Below are 21,363 nucleotides of genomic sequence, written 5' to 3'. Positions count from 1 at the left end.
CGATTGCGGCCCGAAAGGACGACGGCTACATCTGTGACCCGGCACCAAAAATGGCTTTACGGAGTTTTTTTTCCAACGGGTAGTCAAGCGGGGGGCATTCGTCGATCAAGGTACCATTGCGTGTCCCCCGTGACCAGAATCGTCTTTCCAAGACATACCTTGTACACTTCTCACTTTCAGTAAAAGTCGAGAAAAAATGTTGACCGCCATAACTTTGTATGAACAAGCCAGGAGGGAACAACTTGAAATAATTTCTGGAACACATTGAGAACACTTAAAGGTCTATTTTTTTTTGCAACTACAAAGGCAACATGTAAATCATTAAAACAGCCACCATGGTGAGCGCAATGTAAATGGATTCCTTTATCGTTGCAAGTCCAGAGGAACCCAACCGGAGATTTACACCATTGGTCTGTTTTGACACACATGTTCTGGTTCCGACACGGACATTCCAATCCGCTTCAATGTTTCAAAATATTGGACAGGCACCGTACCCGGCTGCGAAATGATCAAATTTATGTTTGTCTCGTAACAATCAATTGCGTTTAAATGGAAGCAGCTCGGATTGATGCCCGCTAACATTGAGTGACAATTTAAGGAAAATACAAAATGAAAAGGGTCACAAAGGAATTTCTGGTAATCAATTATCCGCAACGGTAAATCACGGAAAAAGCACAAAATGTTTCCTTTCCCCAGCTCACCACAAACTTTTGGTGAAAAATCAGACAAGTAGCTTTTTGCTTAATCATAACAAACAAACAGCGATGAGTACAAAATCTCCCTGGCGGAGGTAATTAGAGGAGGAGAAGATACACAAATGGGAAAATCCAATAAAGATTTGAAAAGTGTCGCCTCCCGTTAACGCGATCGATGTGCTCTTCAGACCACAGCGGGCAATTCAATTGAAAGGCGAATCCGTCTAGACTGGATGAGAATGCGGTCAACAAAAAAACAAGGACAGTAAATTTTCGCCTTCTCTCCCCCTTAGGAAGACAAGACGGCGACACAAGTCTGATACGTTCACTCGGCGGCCGGGATAATTCCTGAATTGAAATGGCGATGCTATTTAACGCTGGATAACGTCGGGGGGGGGGTGTGGTCACGTGATTCGCCGCACTTTTGGGACTCGCCTTTGTGCTTCGGTGCGGTGAACCTGTCAACCAGCAAACGAGCCATTATGCGGGGATTTAACTTGGACGGTTTTCACGCCCCGATACACTTGCGCAAGTCTTTTGAGCGAGGTCAACACGCACAATGGAAATAAGTCGCCCGCCCACAACACAATGACTCCGATGAAGCGCCAAACAAGCGGTGGTCAATGATCAACCAGGGCAGGACAACCGGTGCACTTTTTTTTTTTCCTCCCTCGCCACCCCTAAAACAAGTTCCGCAGGCTCTTTTCAAACCGAGGTGACGTTGTAACAACAACAATAAAGTCCCCGTTGTATTCTATTCCAACCAGTAACATTCAACAAAATACAGCTTCATTAATTCAAATGCCTCATTATTGCTAAACAAGTGTGAACGTTTTATTGCAACACATTAACGCTGCGCAGTAATAAAAGCAATAAAAAAAAAAAATTTTAAAACAGCCCAGCATTGCATTAAAACGTCATTTTAAATTTAAAAAAAACAAAAAAACAAATGGAGTTGGTTTCTTGACAAAATCGTCATTGCTGTGTTGAACGTGTGCCTCTCGACTGAGTGACATCATGAGCGCGATTGGGGTTATCACGTGTGAGCGTCTGTGTGCGAGTGGTGGCCTAAAGCAGATCCTTACGAGAATTCTCATTTTGCTTTTGTCCCGTTTGATTATCGTCTGAAAGTCAATTTGTGACTGTTGAATCCGCTTGGGCACATGCAAGAGCATTTCAGGAAATCAAGTCGGCGGTCCCCAACTTTTTTTTTTTTTTTCCCCGCCGCGGACCGGCAACGTGGGTGTCCTCGCTTCATATTGCGCAGAGCGGGCTTTGTACATTGTCTGCTTTTTTTTTTTTTTTTTTTTTTTAACTCATTTTGCTAGCTTGTAGGTTCAATATTAACGTAAAGCGACTAAGATAATTAGCATCTTGACAAATGTCAAAAGTCCAAGAATCCATCCATTGGATGCAACGGAGAGAAGACGGCCACTTTTCAGAATAAAATATTTCTCAACCCTGAATAATAAAACTGGAAGCACTGCATATTTGTTTTCTTTCATCCGCGTGGACCTGCAACGGAGCTGAACCTCACAAATACCTCAAACCAACGTCTGCCAGGAATCTTCAAAATCTGAATAGCATAACTTTTTTTTTTTTTTTTGGTGGATCATGCATGGCCACATTATGAATCCTTTGGCACTCATTCACACACACAAAAAAAAAAGCTCACACAAATTTCCTCCCAATTTAACAAAAACATATTAACATCATAACAGTACACAAATTGCCATTTAGCGATCTTCTCCAGCCGTATCACATCCCCCCGCGTTCGCTGGGTCCGGACCGCACAAGCACATAAACAGCAATTACATGGGGCCAAGAGCTCCCGGGAGGATGATGCGGGAGAAATTAGCAGCCAAAAGGCCATTAAAAAAAAAAAAAAAAAAAACAGCCGGGTGACCTCCACACACCACCAGGGGGGATGTGGAACAACGCTCAGCGGTCCCACTCCTCACTTGATACTCCTTCCTTTGCGTCGTTTTACTGTAGTTCCTCGTTGGCCCAAAAAGGTAAACGGCGCCAAAAACGCTATAAAGTTGCAAAGCTCTTCTTGGGCGGGCTTGACATTTCCAGCCGGGAGCCAGTAACACGTCTACTTGTTTTATGTGCCAAGAAAGGTGAGTATGGCATAAAATTGCAGCTAGGTTCTTCATCGATTCCCATTTGCATCAAATTCTTTCAGTTCTTAACGCAAGGAACTGCTCGGTGACAGTTATCAAGACGACAATAGCAATTGAGATGAAAAGTTTTGGAACTTTGGGAACAATTTGGACAGTTTCACTTCGGGGTCGGCTCGCTTTTGTTGCGAGCAGATAAGACACGGATGGCTGTGTGTTGAGTTACTTTGATTTAATTTACGCTGTTATGTGAAAAATGGGAGGGGTGTACTCACTTTTGTGAACTACTTACTTTCTGTTCGAGCGATCGCGGATTCTGCTCAATTCTTATGTTTGTCTTTATATAAAAAAAATAAAATAATAATAAAAAGTCTAATTGGAAATGTGTGAGCATGTTTCCACAGCAAGCCACGGGGCCTCAGCAGGTCATGTTTGCGTCTGCTTCCCCCCCCCCCCCAAGGCAAAAGCACAAGATCAGCGGCGATAGCGCAAGCGGAACAGCGGTCACACACGGATGTGGGGAGGTGGTGACCCCCCAACACGGGCTTGTGGGGCTGCTCCACAGCTTTTTTTTGCACCAGGAAAGAATGGCTTTTGTTTGACTTTGCTTTTGTGAAGGAGGTGCCATGTAAAGAAAGTCAGGACAGGAGGAATGCGGCTCTCTTGTGAAGAAATTCTCAGACGCAAATTAGAGAGAGAACTATCCTCAAAAATATGAAGTATTGCCAAAACATGAACATGTTTTAAAGTGAAATTTAAATATTTTAAGTGTACAGTATTAACTTAATTTGCGTCAACGAGTTTACATAAACAACATTTCACGAGTCCACAAATTAGCGGTGCAGTATTTCGACACAAAACACACGCTAACAAAGTAAATTGTAGCTCGGGATGGGTAAAAAAGGTAAAAAGGTAAAAAAAATATATATATAAAATTCTGACATTGAAGAAGTCCTCCCCTGCTGTAGTTGGCGCTATACTGCCGCAGATCCCCAAAAACCTTGTTCACAACTTTTTATCATTGTGTAAATTAGATTTTAAATATCAAAAGTACTAAACTTATTGATGCAATATTGAAAATAATCTAAACAAAACCTAATTGTGGATGTCAAAAATTCATGCTAATTCTATTTCCCGCAGTTTATGGTGGCCGTTAGCTGACCCAAAAAAAAAAGCAAAGCTCGCAGTTGTAAAACGTGCTAAGACTTCTCAATATCCAGATTTGTGCTTCAACTGACATATTAATAAAGTCAGCACCGAATAACAAGTTGTGTACCGTGGCCTTGGCGGTACAAAAAAATGCAAATAAAACTCCAGTGGTGAATGTCGTCAGATTTGTTACAACCGCCACATTAATAAATACAACATGAACAACATGCAAATGTCACATTAACATGGTCTGCAACTTTAACAAGTGATTTACGGTGGCCTTTTAGGGCCAAAAAGCCAAAGCTCTCAATTGTGAAACTAGTTACAACTGTTGAGCATTTCGAATGGTTTACTCAACTTTAACATTAATATAAACAGCATGGTAAGGAGCATGTTGTGTTCGTTGGTCTGAAAAGACCAATCTCAAGTTAAACTACTTCTCAATATTCGGATTGGTACGTCGATTGTTAAATTAATATATTCTGCGTCGACCGCAGCTCTAAAGTGGCCTTGAGGCAAACAGAAATGCAGAATACTTCATTGTAACTCACAGAGTCCCGATTTGTGTTTCAACTGTCAAATTAATATGATCAGCAGGAATGTAATTGTCTACAGGGCCTGGAAGGGAGGAAAAGATGAAGAGCTCGATATTCAAATCGCGTTTCAACTGTCACATAATTTAAGTCGCACTGAATATTCACGCGTTGTACGGTGGCCTTTAGAGGACAAAATAGCACAACTCTCCATTCGCAACATTTATAAGAATATTATCTTATTTACGATCAGCCGAGCGTTGCCCACAGTGCAGAGGCTTCCAAATCCTCAACAAGCAAAGTTAATAGTTGTTAAACTCACCACGAATTAAATAAAATGCGCGTTTCAACGGGGCACAAAATTTGGTTTACAACAAACGGTAATGGTGACTGACTAATTGGTCATTTAGCCACAGCAACCAGCACGCATTGCTTTGCACACATGCGTCCTTGCTGGCTGCTTACTTGCGTTTGCAGTAAATCCAGGACGTGATGCACACCGTCAGAGCATTTCAGACACGCGGCTCCTCAAAATTTGTGCGCAACGTTACACCTTGGTCGGCCTACATGCGCCCGGCAGGGGGGGGGGGGGGGGGTGCTACGTCACCGTGGCGGTCGTCCAGACCCGCTTCAGAACGAGACTGACGGACGCCAAGCCACACGACACAAACGCATTACCCGCAGTCGTAAATAGGAAGGGAATTGCCGAGTAGACGTACCTTAATGAGCCCCAGCCGCTACTTTCTGACAGCACCGCTAAACTTTTTGTTTTGGTCACTCCACTTCGGTCCTGCTTTTTTTGGGAAGCGTCCGCATAAAAATGCCCCCGAAATGTTCAAAGCAAAACCGGCGAGCTGCCTTGCTTAAAAAAATACAAATAAAAGACAAACGACCACTTGTCACGAAGCAAGGATAAAGTGTCCGACAAACGTGGTAGAGGAGAAGCAAGACTGCTGGGGAGTGTGTCGGCGAATGTGAGCGACCGGGTGGTGTGGAGGCAGCCAGCCCAACAGCGGCGCCACCAGGTGCTCATTTACATAACTGCACCGGCTGTGGCCAATCACGGAAGAGAGCAAGGTGCCTCATTGGATATTCAAGAAGGCGCTCGGTCCAATGAGAGCCTGGGGTGGGCGGGGCTCTGCGCCTGACAACAACTTAGGAGTGAAACTGAAGTGTGTGAAAAGCTTTTTAAAATACTGCACAGGAGCTCTCGTTGCATGCCTTGTTAACCCGTTACTCCCAATAATAAACACAATCTTACAAAATATCAAATACCACCTCAAAAAAATAAAAGTAGGAGTAATACAGCACAATACTGTATTGGCCCAAGTAATCAACAAAAACAAGGCAGAGGTTTCAGTCTCGTAATATTAATGAAAGGTTGCATTTGAATAACACCTTTAAATAAATAAAATAAAATAGATGTTAAATACAACTTACGTGTACTCAACAAACATACTCGGACTGGAATAAAAAAATAGTTTATGCCACATAACATTTTATTCAGTAACCTTTGCACTAATTTTTCAAAGGCACTATTTATTTGACTTTTATTTATACAGGTCAGGTGATTCCTATTTGCAATCACAACCTGACAGCAGACATCAGAATAACACAAAGCAAAAAAAAAAATACAAATAGAAGTATTTTGCAAGAAAAAGCATCCTGTGTATGATTTATATTCTATTCTTTATTTGACATATTAAAACTTTGAATTATCAATTCTAGCAGAGCTAATTTTTATCTTGATTATTTTCACTAGTTAATAATATTAAAACTCTCAATTAATGTTTCCTGAATGTATTTAATCTATATATTTAAAAAAAAAATTGTACCTGACTGGTGGTTTACTCCATTTAATGGTATTTATTTGTCAAGATTGTTATTTTATACTATTATTTCCTAACATAAACTCTGAATTGACTTTTGGTGTTACCAACCACCTGGTTTAAGCCATTTAATGCGGACCCAATGCTTGTGAAGGAAACTTTATTACAGAGCGTTTGTGGCGTAACAGCATAGTATTACGGCCCCTGGGCTATAATGAGTCAGATTGAAAGCTTTTGCAGTAAAGCACAGCAATGAGGTAGCAAAGGCTGAGAGTTGTTGATATGGGACCTTGAGGCAAAAGCAGAAACCGGGGAGGAAATTTGCCTTTCAAAAAGGGCCGCCCTTGTGCGTGTTTATGCCGTTCTGCAGCAAAAGCTCTATCGGCTGCAATTTCCTTATGTGTTGCGACATGCCCGTTTGACTGGGAGGAGGACAAAAACTTGAGCTCGAAGGGACAATAAAGGGTCATTAAGACACTGGGACTCACCTTGGATTGACACTGGGACACTAATACAATGTTTACTGTGCACGTGGGCCATAAATGCCTTCGAAAGATGCTTTTTACTTTAAGAGTGGTAAGGTGAGACCATCTCAAAAAGTTTAAAGAATTGAAATTATGTGCTCTCTCCTACGAGCATCAGTTAGGAAGCAAGCAGCAGCGTTTTGGACCAACTGGAGACTCTTGTAGGAGGACTGACTGACTCCAACCGAAAGTGCACGACAGTAATCCAGATGAGACGAAACAAAAGCATGGATTTACTGTTTCTATGTTCTGTTGAGAAAGGAGAGGCTTGACTTGAGCCAGCTGCCTAAGATGCAAAAAACTCTCTTCAAATCCAGGCATTGATTTCCTCAAGACATGCCAAACATGGACTTAATGAGAAAGCATCATTTTTTTTCTCAGTGCTACAGAGATCTGACTGTCATTGGCATAGCAGTGGAATGAATTATGAAAAGAGCAGGGGGCCCAAAATTGAACCCTGTGGAACGCCATACAGCATTGGGGCAGATCAGGATCAACCGAGGCTAACAAAAAGTACCCTAAGATGTTTAACACACAGAGCAACATCACATACAAACATAAAGACTAATTATTGGCGCTCCGTTGGGGGTGATTATGTAGTAACAGAACTGAATGTAAGTAAGAAAACACTGTGCAACCCCTGGATACAACACAAATATGCCCCTCAAGAGGTTGTGACTTGAGGGAATGATTACATCACAGCAATGTTTAGTAAGTGAATTCCATCAGTGTTTTTCTACCTTGCGTGATGTCAACATACAGGAAAAAGTCCAGTATTCCCATGTCACTCATTGAGGTCGGGGGGGGGGGGAAATCGATGAAGAGAATGCTTACTCGTCTCCAATGAGCTGAACATTTAGTTGTCAGACGCCAAAATAAAGTCATAATCATTTTCCTTTCACAATACAGTCATGATAAATTCACACCAGATGGACTATTTGCACCAAATTAGATCTTTATTTTATCACAGGAGCTATTTTTCTGTAATAAATTATTAATGTTGAGTTGTTTATCACTAAGACATAAAAATCTAAAGAAATATTGGAGTGATTTTGTTTGAGTGATGGCCAGTCTTCGTGGAATGATGTCTGTAAAACATGCGTTTGTAAATAACGAGTGCCACTGCGGTAGACGGAAGAAAACTGCTTTAATCACTTGTCACCAAAATGCGCAGTAAGTGGACATCTCTACGTATGCCAACATCAACCTCTAAAAATAACAACGATTTTATTTTATGAACGAAGCGTTTTCTTCAATAAGCGACTTCTGTAGTAAGCGCCTCTATGGAGAGGAAAACGCTTTAGCCATAAAATCGCGATATTGCGATATTTTGATTATTTTCACATACGTAGAGATGTCAACATAAATTTGGGTGAGAAATGATCGCACTTTTCGGAGTACAATAACATTGAATATATGGAGGGTATTAAGTCATCCACTACCAGCCAAGTAAAAAAATAATTGAAAAAAATGGACCTTTGACGTCTTTATCCGTCAATGGTAGTAAATGAGTTCATCATAAATGGGAGCCAACATGCATTCCGTCTGCAGTCTGAAGCAAAAAAGCTATCAACAAGTTTTTTGCATGCTCTCGATATCGCTTTTTTTTTTTTTTTTTTCTTTTTACTCATTGCGGGAGTTTTACTTTAGACGAAATCGTGGCGTAAAGCAGCAACCTGCGCATGATTGCTGCATTCCTAAAGGCCTCCTCCTGGCCTCATTTTCTGCACGACATTTACATTCTTGCCACTTTGATCGCAAACGCAATCGAATATTAAACTCTCAAGTGTTCATGATGTTTGGCCTTGATTGTGTGGCCTGATTTTGTTTTCTCTCAACTTTCAACTAAGATAAAAGATGCAATTAAAAAGGCTTTGCGGAGGATTAATGCATCCAAGTATGATAAGTTCCATACACGAAAGAGCAGATGAAGCTTCTCGCAGTGACTTTTCAACATTTTGTCCAGACGCCACTGTGCTTTGTTGGTCACCACGGTAACCGTCAATCCCCGTGGTAAAAATGTTAACCTTTTTCCCCCCTATTATTTTGTTTTCCGACACTCTTTATTCATTGTGACTCGCTCTCTCTCTATTACAGGGACCTGTTTCTGTATTTACTCATTATTTTATTATTTTTTTCTTTTAAAGTGAGTTTCTTGTGGAACACTTTCTCCCACAAACCCACCCCTCCTTTCCCCAAAGTGTTCCGGCTTTTGGGTGTAAATCAGCAGAGCAGGTCTGATCCTGTGAGGAATTCATCGGCAGAGCGAGGTTGTAACACGAGCAAGCCTCGTATGAACAGATATCGCCTGTGATTGCCAGCACGGCGAAGTAACTAAGTACAAATACTTTAGTACATTTAACTTTTGCTATTTTTTTTTGGCAAATTGACTTGTGATCTTTTCAACTTCTGCTTGTGCCAATGAGGTAAATTTCCGCTGTTGATGTGCGGGTCTGGCTCAGCTCCCCTCCGGACAGGTCGCCAGGCAAGGTTGGCTTGGTGATGGAAAAAACTTCTGACACACACCGGTGGTTGGAAGAAGATTTTATTGATCTCAGCTGATGTCAGAAGTTCCCAAAAGAAAAAGGTGTCCCCTTCTCGCGCCTTCCCTTCTTATAGGGAAGGCAAACAAAGGACATGAATATCTAATTTTCCCTTATTGCATATGCATTTTATCCAGCTGTCTCTTAGCTGACTCCTCAAACTGCCCCCATGGCTGCGGGGCACAGACTCCGCGAAGGTGCGACTTCCCGGCGCCAGACCCCTCTTTTGTAAACCCCCTCCTTGGGACGCAGATAACCCCTGTTCTGCTTCCTGACCCCCCGTAAATAAAGTTAAAGTCTCGTGCCTCTCAGGGCGGCAATCTACGTGTCAAAGGGGGAGTCAGGAAGCCCTGAGGGAGTTCAAAGCAACAGTTGTCATGGCCATAAAATAAGTTGTCTATGTCAGACCTTGTGAAAATACACTACATAATCCCCCCTTCGAGGCAAATCCAGATTGCCTCGACACTTAGTTAAGATAAACCAAAAACGACGTCAGCATGAACCCAAAAATCTCAATCCAACATTTTATGCCAATCCCATGTCTACAATTTGAAACCCTATTTGTCTAGATCCTAAATGATGCTCAAGGCATGTTACTTAAGGTTAACTTTAGACTAGGAAAAGCTAATCTAATAAGGCCAAATCACTCCCTGATGGCACCCTAACACCTCCCACAGGACTACACACCACCGCAAAAATTTAAAAGAACTCATATCAACCACCCCGGTCGCATCAAATTAACCCCTTGACTGGTAATTCTTTTAGCAAACCGACATTAACATTAAGCAAATTTTGATGCAGTCCATACGGAAGTGTGAGGGACCCACCGAGCCCCCGTCGGAAAAAACCCCCTCGTGTAGAGAGTGGGGAAAAAGAGGGAGGCCCATACTAAGCAACAAACAATGTTTACAGATTGCCACAAATACAAAAGCCATGAACATGAAAACGGATATGAAGGCTTCGTATGAAGCACCACCGATATAAATGAAAGAATAGTCATGCAGCAAATACAAATGATATCAAAACACAGTAAACATGTTCCACCGTTCCGTGCCTCCTGTGTGTGTAGTTGTGTGCTTGTGTATGTGTTGTACAGTCCATTGCACTGATAGAAAAGCACGCCGACAAACAGGACAATACTGGTAAGGGCCCGCAGCCCATAGTCATTGGCCTCGCACCAACGTTTACAGTCCCCTCAACGGTCTGCAGGACCCTGGCCAGTTCCTTAGTGTCTCGGGCAACACTTTAGGAAAAAACAGATCTGATGGTCGCATCCTACAACACTCATAGGAGTCCTCCATGTCACTTGCTCCAAGCGGGGTTCCAATCTGCATCCACCTCCAGTTACACTCCACCTGAAATACAACAAGCAGAAACACTCCACACAAAATTGAGCACCTGAGGTGCCAAATGAAATCATTTTCAACAAGAAAAACAGGCACATTCCAGGACGTAGATGGCTCCACGGCCACTGCAATCTTCAACACAGCCACCGTCTCCGGAATGCCCCCCTTCGCCCCCAAACTGTACCAACACTGACTCTGTCAAATAGGGTGCAGAGACAGCAAAAAATTGGGGAAGCCGCGGAGCGGAGCCCAACATCAGTCGAACTCCGGGTCCACAACCCCTCCGGCAGAGATGCAAACAGGACTTTCGCTTCCGAGTGACCCATTCCCTGTCCCGCATAGTGTCGAGAAATTTGGTAATGTTCCAAAACAAATGAATTTGTAATGGGGCTGAAATACGCTACCCTGATAGTGAAACAGAGTATTCAACATCTGAACTGAAAACCCGTCAGTCGTCTTCACCATGGGGCCTAAGTCTTTAGTATGATAATGCGCGCCGTCAGTTAATGTGATTTGTGGCAGGCGAACGTAGACCATTCATACTGTCTCCTCTGCTCCGGAGCAAGGCGCACATGCAAGGCAACGCCGGTAGACATAACAAACACCTAATCATCATGTAAGATCTATTTCTCACCCTCGATTTTGGGTGAATGCACACTGGCAAACCAAATCATCGTAACTCAGTGTTCAATGCAAAGTATCAATTGGTGGTTTGAATGAGTGGAGGCGGCTACGCCACACAGACCTGAGCAGAAGCAGGACGTACAAACCGCGGGAGGATGGAGACCCTGGTTTCAGAGCTGCCCAGTCTACTGGAATGGAGGAGAGCACAACGTATGCGTCCCCCGGCGGATGTGCATAGTCAAATTCAGTCCCATCTGGTAATGCCACTCAAATACCAGTGTTAGTTTCATTTGTGTGGTGTCGGTCCACTGCAGTGACTCGGGCAATCTCCAGAAGTCCACAAGGGTTGACAGTCTTGTTGCTCACTGCGATGTGCAGAGGGAGCTTGTAAAGCCGGGAATATCTTGTCCCACCATCAAAAACTGTTGTCCATCTACCGTCACCGGAATGCCGGGACCTGCCAGTCCTTGAACGCTGAGGCTCCTCGGGCACCCCTATTGCGGAATTGGGGTCCCGATCTGGTTGAGGAGTCAAGTGTGCTTTGAGAGGCCATGGAAGCGTTGTCAGAGGAGTGGGTAGCGGTGGTGCCCCCTCGCTGGTGGAGCTCTTTGTGACAGGCATGGCACTGGACCACAGGATGGCACCTTTCAGGAAGTGTCTCAGTATGGACAGCTCATCACCCAGTGACCCAACACCCCACAGCAATGGCACGTCCCACTCACAACCCATGTCTATAACCACTCCTACTTTTGTTACGTGACCTTGCTGACCGGCTGGTGCGGACAACAAGCCTGCTGTGGCGCTGCATCACCAGAACCTGGCGCAGGAGCAGCAGAAACGGAAGGCGCAAGCGCAGTGGGAGCTGTCTGTATTAGCCGCAGCATTCGCTGCCCCCCACTTATTTATTTTTCCTCTTTTTTTTTTTTTTCCTTTCCATATTCTTTTTCCTTTCCCAATGAATTTGCACTCTTGGCCCTCTGGACCCGCAAATGTAGCAATTCTCTTTCTACATCCAAGACAATATTTCCTTTCATTGATGTCGTGCAAATTGACGCAAAAATGTGTGCACTACTCAAACCGATTAGCAGTTTCTCATTGACGGACTGTTTCGCATGACGTCAGTAACGGGAAGGGGCACGCCCTTAAGGACGGCCACCTGGAACAGCTGTGTGGTGATGACACTATTGGACGGGTCACTGGCGGAAGTTTCAATCCATTCACGTCTCGCCCTGGCAACCTGTCTCCCATAAGAGCTCACTAACCTAATCCCTCATAACCATGACTAGATGTAATCAACTCACAATTAACAGCACGTGTCATCTATAAATTATTTTAAATTATATTGAATCCCCTAAAGGTCTGTCTTGTAAAAACAAAAATTCCTGGCTATTAATCATCCAAACCTAAATTATTTCTCCCAATAGGTATCCTCATCATATTTTACCTATTCCGATGCCAATTGGTTTTGTCTTCTATTTATTATTCCCTTTTAATTCCCATGAACACATCAACCATAATTTAGCTATTCTTTTTCAGCTAACTCTTATATGACCCCGTTTTCCTCAACCAATGAGTCACTAGCCTTTAAACTGGATTATCTGCAGACTAAAAACTTCTACTTTACCGTATATCAAAAGTCCCCTCATAACAAGACAATTCGTCATATTCCCATATAATTACTATCTCAAAATGCCGTTCCATTCATTGAATTACCTCAGTACAACCGTCACCAAACTGGAGCATGCAACATTAGACGTATTTTGTTTGGCATGACCTCTAACCTTGCGTGTTCTGTTTTAGCTCAATTGTATCTCTTATCAGTATCGCTGTTTCATTAGTTGCTGCCGGTCGTAAAAAGGAGGGGTTCAGAGAGGAATTTCACTCTCAGGGGCAATCCCAAACTTATGTTTCCAGTACATTGTGACTCTCTAGGCTGGTTTATTATTCTTCTTATTGCAATTTTACTGCATTCAGTCTTCCTCGGGACTGAATACATTATAGTTTTTCTCTAATAGTTAATCGTAATTTGCCACTTTAGCTTTTGCGCTTTCCATATTGCCAAGTCAGATTCCACGTATCATGCCTTTATCCTTTTAAGATCTTGGATTTCTCTTTTTAAACCACCCCTACTTGAATTGAAGATTAATTTCACCCCAATGATTTTGTAGCCAATTATCTTTTTATCGTTCTAAATTTGCTTTAGTTATTATCCAAATTTTGAAATATATTTTATGCTGCATCTTTCAATGCAAACTACGACGCACACGCGCTAGCTGTTTTGATGACCTGATGGCACTGCTTAATAATGCAATCACCTAAGGACACATGGGTTTTTTAGAAGGGGCACTTCTGACTACAAAGGAACTTGGTTTATAACTGTAACCCCTTATCTCCTGCGTGGGGGCTGCCTGACGTCCTGGTCCCACAGTAGATTGAGGTGAGACCCCAGCGCTCTGCTTGCATTCTTCCTGCTGGGCCCAATCTTCAACTCTTTCACCTCAGCATGATCATTGTTGATATGTCCTGTTAACACTTAAACATCTTTACAGGCAAAAACAATTATGTGAACAAAATACTGCATCTATCTCCCCCCTTTGACACATGCCCCACATGTGTCAACACAAATAACAATAAAAACCGACAAACCAGCAATTCCAGACCATCCTACCCGTGACGAACCAGACTTAATTCGTTGACCAGCCATCTCTCCTTCTGGAATGGACACTTACTTGAATGCTGAAACACAACTGGAAACAACTCACGCAAACAAATTCACTTTCCATCCAGTAGCTGCTCCCGCAACGTGCCTGACATGGAAACGGCTCTAACAAAACACACCTCAATAAACAAACACCCACTTACGACAACAAACCACATCATACAAATCAAACACCACACAATCTCGGAACTGGAATCAGCAGCGTCCATCCTGTAAATCAGCCTGAATTCATCATCAACAAAATCAATCAAACATGAAAAATAAAGGGTTAGGGTTAAAAAATCAACAAATATAGCATATCATCCTCTCAGAAGGTGATCCACAACCTGCAAAATTAACATAAATCATTTAACCAACACAGCGTCTGTTCCTTTAGCAACGGCTGAGCATTCAAGCTGAAAAGAAAAAGGTTAAAAAACAAAACATTTCATGAAGTCACAATTGTCACTTGGTCTCAGTCTCTGGCACGAATGCCATATGTAGGGTCACTGTCCAAGTTTTTCCGTCTCATAGTCGACATCTGTGTCACCTCTCATACAGTCCAAAGTCATTCACAGCTGGTACAATTGTGTCCAGCACTATTACAATAGGCCTTCTCCATTTGACTAATTTGGTTGTCAAATGGTGCCATAAGATGTACCACTTCCAAATTATTCGTCCACACAGATTTGGTCAAGAACCGTCACCGATCAGTCGGTGTATCCCATTTGTTGAACCGCACAGTTCATGCAGTATATAGTTCCAGGTGAGAGAAATTTATCCTCTTAACTTGATCACATCATCTCCATCTCTCAATGAACTTGAATATCTTCACACATGCCTCTTCAAGCATGCTACCTTTTATCAATTAAACAATCCCCCATGTGGTTGATTGACTCCCATTCTCAATATATAGTCCAAGTGTATTTTAATGGTGGCCACCCACACACACACACACACACACACACCGCACTAGTGACTGACACATTTCCATCCTCTCACAAAACCTGTAATCACACGCAAATGAGTTATTTCACAGAATCAGAGCTAATTTTCTTCAATCAACAGCTCCAATCCTCCATTACCAGTATTATTGCTTTCCCCAACTCCTTTCCAACTAATTGTAGTCCAATAGATTAGATGGATATCAATTGCAAGACCTAATTTACCTTGAAAACAACTCCGCCTCCTCATTGGCTCTAATCTCCTCAAATTAATCCTAAAATGAACATTGAATTGTATGTTTAAACCTATTCCCGTAGCCTTCCAAATTACACCGATAATCCTAGAACATGGTTCAAATCCCCTCTTTGTTTGCTTCAATTGTTTAAAAAAACCTTCACACCTAAAGTTGTGCTGTACCTTCAAGTTCTTCTGTTTAATACCTCTTGGATTACAACTGTTCTTTTTTCTTCCCACGTCCATGTGTTTATCTTCTCATCTGTTGTCATCCCGAACCTCTCTTGCAGGTTGTCAGACTCTATTTTGTTTTGTCTTGATTACTTACTCGTTTATTTAATTATTTGTATTTCCTCAACGTCAATTTACTACGTTCATGCCTCCCCTTTTTCTAGTTCATTTTATTGTCTTCGGGGTGTAATTCCTTGGTGTTGTCACATGATCTTAATTACAGTAGTTAAATGTATATAATTTCTTTCTGTTTTGTAACCCCCTATAAGATTTCTCCGACTAAAAGTTTGTGGTCATTCAAATTCACTGTTCGAGCTGCAAATAGTTCATTCCTAATCAATCTACGAATGCTTTTTTCCTCACGAATTAATCCGTCTAGCTAACTATGGGAAGCCTACAATACCCCTCTTTAATGATGCCTCAAATGAACAGTTTGTTTTGTTTTGCTTTTGTTTTTGTTTTTATTTATTTATTTATTTATTCATTTTCCTTTTCCCATACCGCTGTCAACTGAGGAAGTATTGATAGAAATGTATCGCCTAATCATCTGATCAAATCTGGTGATTCATAATTTACCACTGGCTAATTCCAACTCTGCTGCATTAAATCCCTCTGTTAGTTGTCGCCACGTGTATATTTTCCTTTTATTTTAATTTAATTTCCATATGACTGCTACTCTTCTAAGATGTAACTCACAAGTATTTTATAAATCAGTTGCCCTATACGAATAGTTAAATTGTTTCCTCTTACTAGAGTTCGTATAGTTAGATTGAGTGATTTAACAGTCCAGCCACCTGCAGACTGAATTGAAAACAGCTCAACTTCCATTCCATATTCTAAGTTTCCCAATCAGGCCATTTGTACTCTGCTTCTTCCACCCAGGCTTTATGAACCCAACTCAGTGGGGGAGGCTGAGCTCCCCCCTTTGACACCCCTCGTTGTTCACTACCTCAAAGCAAAGGCAGAAGACATCTTCTGTTGGGGTCAGAAAAAGGAGGTGAACGCAGGATTCTGGATCTGCCTGTTAAATATTTAGACACAATGTTAAATAACATTCTATTTATGAAAAGTCATTAGTTATGGCTAGCCTACTTGTAACTGTATATTCCAATTCATGGAATTCCATGTTGTATACTCTAGTATTTCTGTAGTGCTGTATGGTTCTGGCCATATTTATCAAACATTTTCCTGCCCCTGACCAATTAAATCTCTTGACACCACACGTAACTTACTCAACTTCCCCAAATTCTTTTTTCTAACCATTCTCACTGTCCGCCAAGAAAATATTTCACTGAATCCCTTCATTAAGAATTCATTTTCTTTCGTTCTTCCTTAAAACAGTTCTCAACCCCTCATTTTGCACTTCCTCATTCCTTCAAACGTCATTCATTTTTCCAATCGTACACTTCCTTAAAACAAGTTCTCAACCCTTCATTCGTTAATTATGTAAATTACTCGTCCTCTCCTTGGCCGCCCTCGTGTGCAAGCCTATCCTAGACGCTCACAGCAGAAAAAGAAGGGAAGGGGGGCGACTCACTGTTCATACACCGATCACGCGGCCCCCGGGTTACGAGGGGTTACGCCCCCTACCAAAGGCTCCAGTTTACCGGCCACTCCTCCCTGCCAATTTACGAGCAGGCAATCTCAAGCCAATGGCAACAGCTCCTACCCCCTGAACTTTCCACTCGTTCCAATTCACTTACGTTTTTCTTACTCAACCTACCTTGCCTCTCAGTTAGAGAACCAAATTCTGCCCCCGCACCTCAGGTTTGACACCCCTTAAAATTTCACATTTTTTGTTTTTCAAGGCACAATTTTGATAGAACATTCCTTATCGATCTCGTGATGCCCCCCTTTAACCATTTAATGACTCTTTCCCCACATTTTGACACACAAACAGACGCAGACAGACACAGACACGGGCCCACTCCATAGAAGACAATGTTCACGAAAAGAACAGACACAAACAATAAACTGACAACAATTCAATCTATTTCATTTTGGCTTATGATAATTCTCGTTTTGATGGCTATTTTTGTCGAAGCTATTTCATGTACACAACCCTCTAAGGTTGGCGGCCAACGGCCACGCGTGCACGCGTTCACGCGCAGCGCAAGGACGTGTGCGCGTTTTGGATTTTCCGATATTCAGTCATTTTTGCCATTCTTACTTTCTTCATCCTTATATTAATACAATCACATTATAGTTAATATTATTCTCGGTACGTCTCTATTGATTTTCAAAGCGCTCGTATATCATTATCATTACTTCTGCAGACTTTCAAACATTTCTATTGTGTGCACATATCATTCATATACTGGTATACCATTATTAAACCCCCTAATTAGGCCTAATTTCCACGTACCCATATCACTTCATAAACCCCTGCGTACATCCTTAGCCAAACGTGGACCGCAGCCAGGTTCTTGATTTTGCGTGGCCTTGACCAGAGCGCATTTGATCACCGGATATGTCTCAAACAGCGGAATCGAACCGGCTTGACAAGGAACCTCCGTAACATACCAACCACAACGACAGCTCCTGGCTCCGCGCCGTCAACACTGAAGTGCGTCTCGTGCCTCAAATGCGCTCCATGCCTCGCTTGCCCAAACGATACGTGATAGCGCGCGTCTCTACTTCTGTTCGGATTTCTCTCATGCCAAACTGTCCGAACTTCTCATCTCATCATCTCTTCTATTTCATATCTTCTCTTCTTATCTCATTAGTGGTCTTTTCCGCTCATAATTTCCTGCAAAAATTTACACCCTGGCCAGGGTCTGTACTCAAACTAAGCCTTTCACGACTATATAATCCATAGTTCGCTTCTTAGCTTTTCAACAGCAGTCTCGGAGCTTTCCACTTCTTGTTTCTCATCTCTTTGACCACTCCCGCACAAGTCTCTTTACTTAGTTTCTGTCATCATTTTTTTTATACTTTCCTAATGTTATTGCATAGTGGGTTACTTCGTGTCCCCTCACTAAGGCTCCATTTACTTAGTTTCTTTCATCAGTTTTTTTATACTTTCCTAATGTTATTGCATAGTGGGTTACTTCGTGTCCCCTCACTAAGGCTCCATTTACTTAGTTTCTTTCATCAGTTTTTTTATACTTTCCTAATGTTATTGCATAGTGGGTTACTTCGTGTCCCCTCACTAAGGCTCCATTTACTTAGTTTCTTTCATCAGTTTTTTTATACTTTTTCTAATGTTCTTGCATAGTGCGGTTACTTTGACCTTTTCTCATGTCTTAATCCTTACAACGGCCTTTCCTACTCCAAAAACCAAGACATAGGGACAGCATTTTCCATGACCAACCAACCAGCAGACCCACACGCACAAGCTCTCTTTAACTGCCCCAGAACCCCCGACCGCTCAGACACAGGCGCCCAACATCCATTGTGAGTAAAAGCAACTCACCTCTAGTTCAGCCGGCCGGCTGTTGAACGCCTGCACCCCAGCACCCGGAGGCCCTCACTGGAGCACGAATCCTGTTCGTGACGCCAAAAATGAGGTAAATTTCCGCTGTTGATGTGCGGGTCTGGCTCAGCTCCCCTCCGGACAGGTCGCCAGGCAAGGTTGGCTTGGTGATGGAAAAAACTTCTGACACACACCGGTGGTTGGAAGAAGATTTTATTGATCTCAGCTGATGTCAGAAGTTCCCAAAAGAAAAAGGTGTCCCCTTCTCGCGCCTTCCCTTCTTATAGGGAAGGCAAACAAAGGACATGAATATCTAATTTTCCCTTATTGCATATGCATTTTATCCAGCTGTCTCTTAGCTGACTCCTCAAACTGCCCCCATGGCTGCGGGGCACAGACTCCGCGAAGGTGCGACTTCCCGGCGCCAGACCCCTCTTTTGTAAACCCCCTCCTTGGGACGCAGATAACCCCTGTTCTGCTTCCTGACCCCCCGTAAATAAAGTTAAAGTCTCGTGCCTCTCAGGGCGGCAATCTACGTGTCAAAGGGGGAGTCAGGAAGCCCTGAGGGAGTTCAAAGCAACAGTTGTCATGGCCATAAAATAAGTTGTCTATGTCAGACCTTGTGAAAATACACTACACCAACATGATGTAAAAAAAAAAATATAGACAAGTAAAGTTGATTGAATGAGTGATTGACACTTGAAGTATTTACAGTATCTCACAAATGCGAGTACACCCCTCAAATTTTGTTCAAAGTATTTGATCTGGGGTGACACCATTTTTTGTCCAAACCACACCAAAGGTGAGTGCACCCCTGAGTTAAAATATTCTCACCAGAAAAATGCTCTTTAAAATTCGAAAGCTGCTCCTCAAATTAAGTTATTTATTACAATATGATAAAACATTCCAATACAACTTCATTTATAAAGCGCATTTCACAACAGTTGGAGCTTGAACAAAACACTTTCCATATATGGTGTCATATTAGTGGTAGCGTTCGAGAGTGATTTCAATCCTATTTGACGGACAGGACCTTTTGTGTTCGCCTCGGTTGCCCTTTGTCGTACGGCGTTCCACAAGGTTCTGTTTTGGAGCCCTTGCTGTTTTTTGTTATACTTGCTGGCCCTTGGTTCCTTCGTACGAAAACATGAAATTTCCTTCCATTGCTATGCAGATGACAGTTCGATCCATGTCCCGCTGCGTTGAGCAGTCTTGCCAACTTTGGTGATTGTTGAGAAAAGAAAAAAAACGATGTCTAATGGTGGGAAGGCGTCAAGCGTTCACTTTGAACTTTACATCACAAGAAGGCTCTTTTCAATTTCTCTCCTCTGGACGGAGAGTCGAAGCATCTCAACGAAGCGGACAACGACAAAATTCAAAATGGAAGTTTTCACTTCCGAGGCACGCCACCGGACAACACAAACAGCCCAAAGAGTCAACTTGTCTATCCGCCAGCGCGCACCCAACCCGTCTGGCTCTGACAGCTGTGCACGGCTGCAAGATTCAGACAACACGGATCACTCGCAGAATGCCAAGCTTGCAAGCGGAAAAGCACATGCCGAGCATGCCGCTCCCTCCCGAAACATCTCGTGTGTCCTCTTTTCACTGGGAATGATCCACAACCAGGAAATTAGGATGCAGGTTAGTATTTCCATTTCCTATATGGCATGTATGTGACGTCCCGTGTTTGAGTTCAACATGCATGTGTGACTTCAGGTGGATGTTTTGCACTGGCATTTAATTTACACGACGGAATCCAATTTTAATACCACCATCACCATCACATCGCAATATTAGGAAAGATCAATACTATACAAAAGCGCAACATAACAGCACGCAAACATCACCAGGAGCTGTCCAGGAATCAATATTTATCTAATAGCATGATAAAAAAAATATTGGAATTACGTACATCATAATCACCAGACGTGTTACGAGAGCGGAATGATTTGGGAAAAGAAGATAATAGTGAACCCCTCCGCCTCCCAATATTGCGATTTGATGAGATTATTTTGAAGTGTCTCGTCCCATTGATTTTGCAACAAACACAACCGTATTTGTATTACGGCAAACAGATTTTCCGTTCATAAATGTTTTGGCTTTGTGACGCTAAATTAAAGGTAAATGAACGATGAATTACAGTAATAGGAAAGACAGTTTATCTACTTTAACTAGAGTCATTACCGTAATTTACGAAACAGTGACTTGCAGTCTATCAAATCATTCAGTATGATACATTTTGTAAAATTCTAAAAAAAAATTTTTATTTGTTTACAACAGTCCAAACAAATCCGCGGCTTTAATCACTTCAACTTTTCACATTCAATGAAACAAAAAGATGACGTACACGTGTGGACTACACTTCCTCAGCACTAACCTTATCAAGTGACTATATCAATAAATATATCAATTAAAGTGGAATAAATCAATAAATTTGCCCTAAAACAGCAGCCTCTGAGATTTGAAAATCGCAT

General features: G+C 42.3%; 1 protein-coding gene across 7 annotated transcripts in view; it reads right to left on the bottom strand.

Moving 5' to 3' along the window:
• Positions 1-5,478, bottom strand: part of ddr1 (discoidin domain receptor tyrosine kinase 1) — a 48,219-nt gene extending 42,741 nt beyond the window's left edge. For all 7 annotated transcript variants that reach the window (XM_088306036.1, XM_088306035.1, XM_088306038.1 and 4 more), the window contains exon 1: positions 5,220-5,478. The gene's annotated coding sequence lies outside the window, so the exon portion shown is untranslated. The remainder of the gene's footprint in view (positions 1-5,219) is intronic.
• Positions 5,479-21,363: the final 15,885 nt, after the last annotated feature.

This window comes from Idiotropiscis lumnitzeri, chromosome 10, assembly GCF_059441095.1.
Source record: "Idiotropiscis lumnitzeri isolate Australia: NSW breed Sydney's pygmy pipehorse chromosome 10, RoL_Ilum_1.0, whole genome shotgun sequence".
NCBI classification, from domain to species: domain Eukaryota; kingdom Metazoa; phylum Chordata; class Actinopteri; order Syngnathiformes; family Syngnathidae; genus Idiotropiscis; species Idiotropiscis lumnitzeri.
The sequence above is the reverse complement of the archived record's forward strand: the minus strand, read 5'-3'. Positions and strand labels throughout refer to the sequence as shown.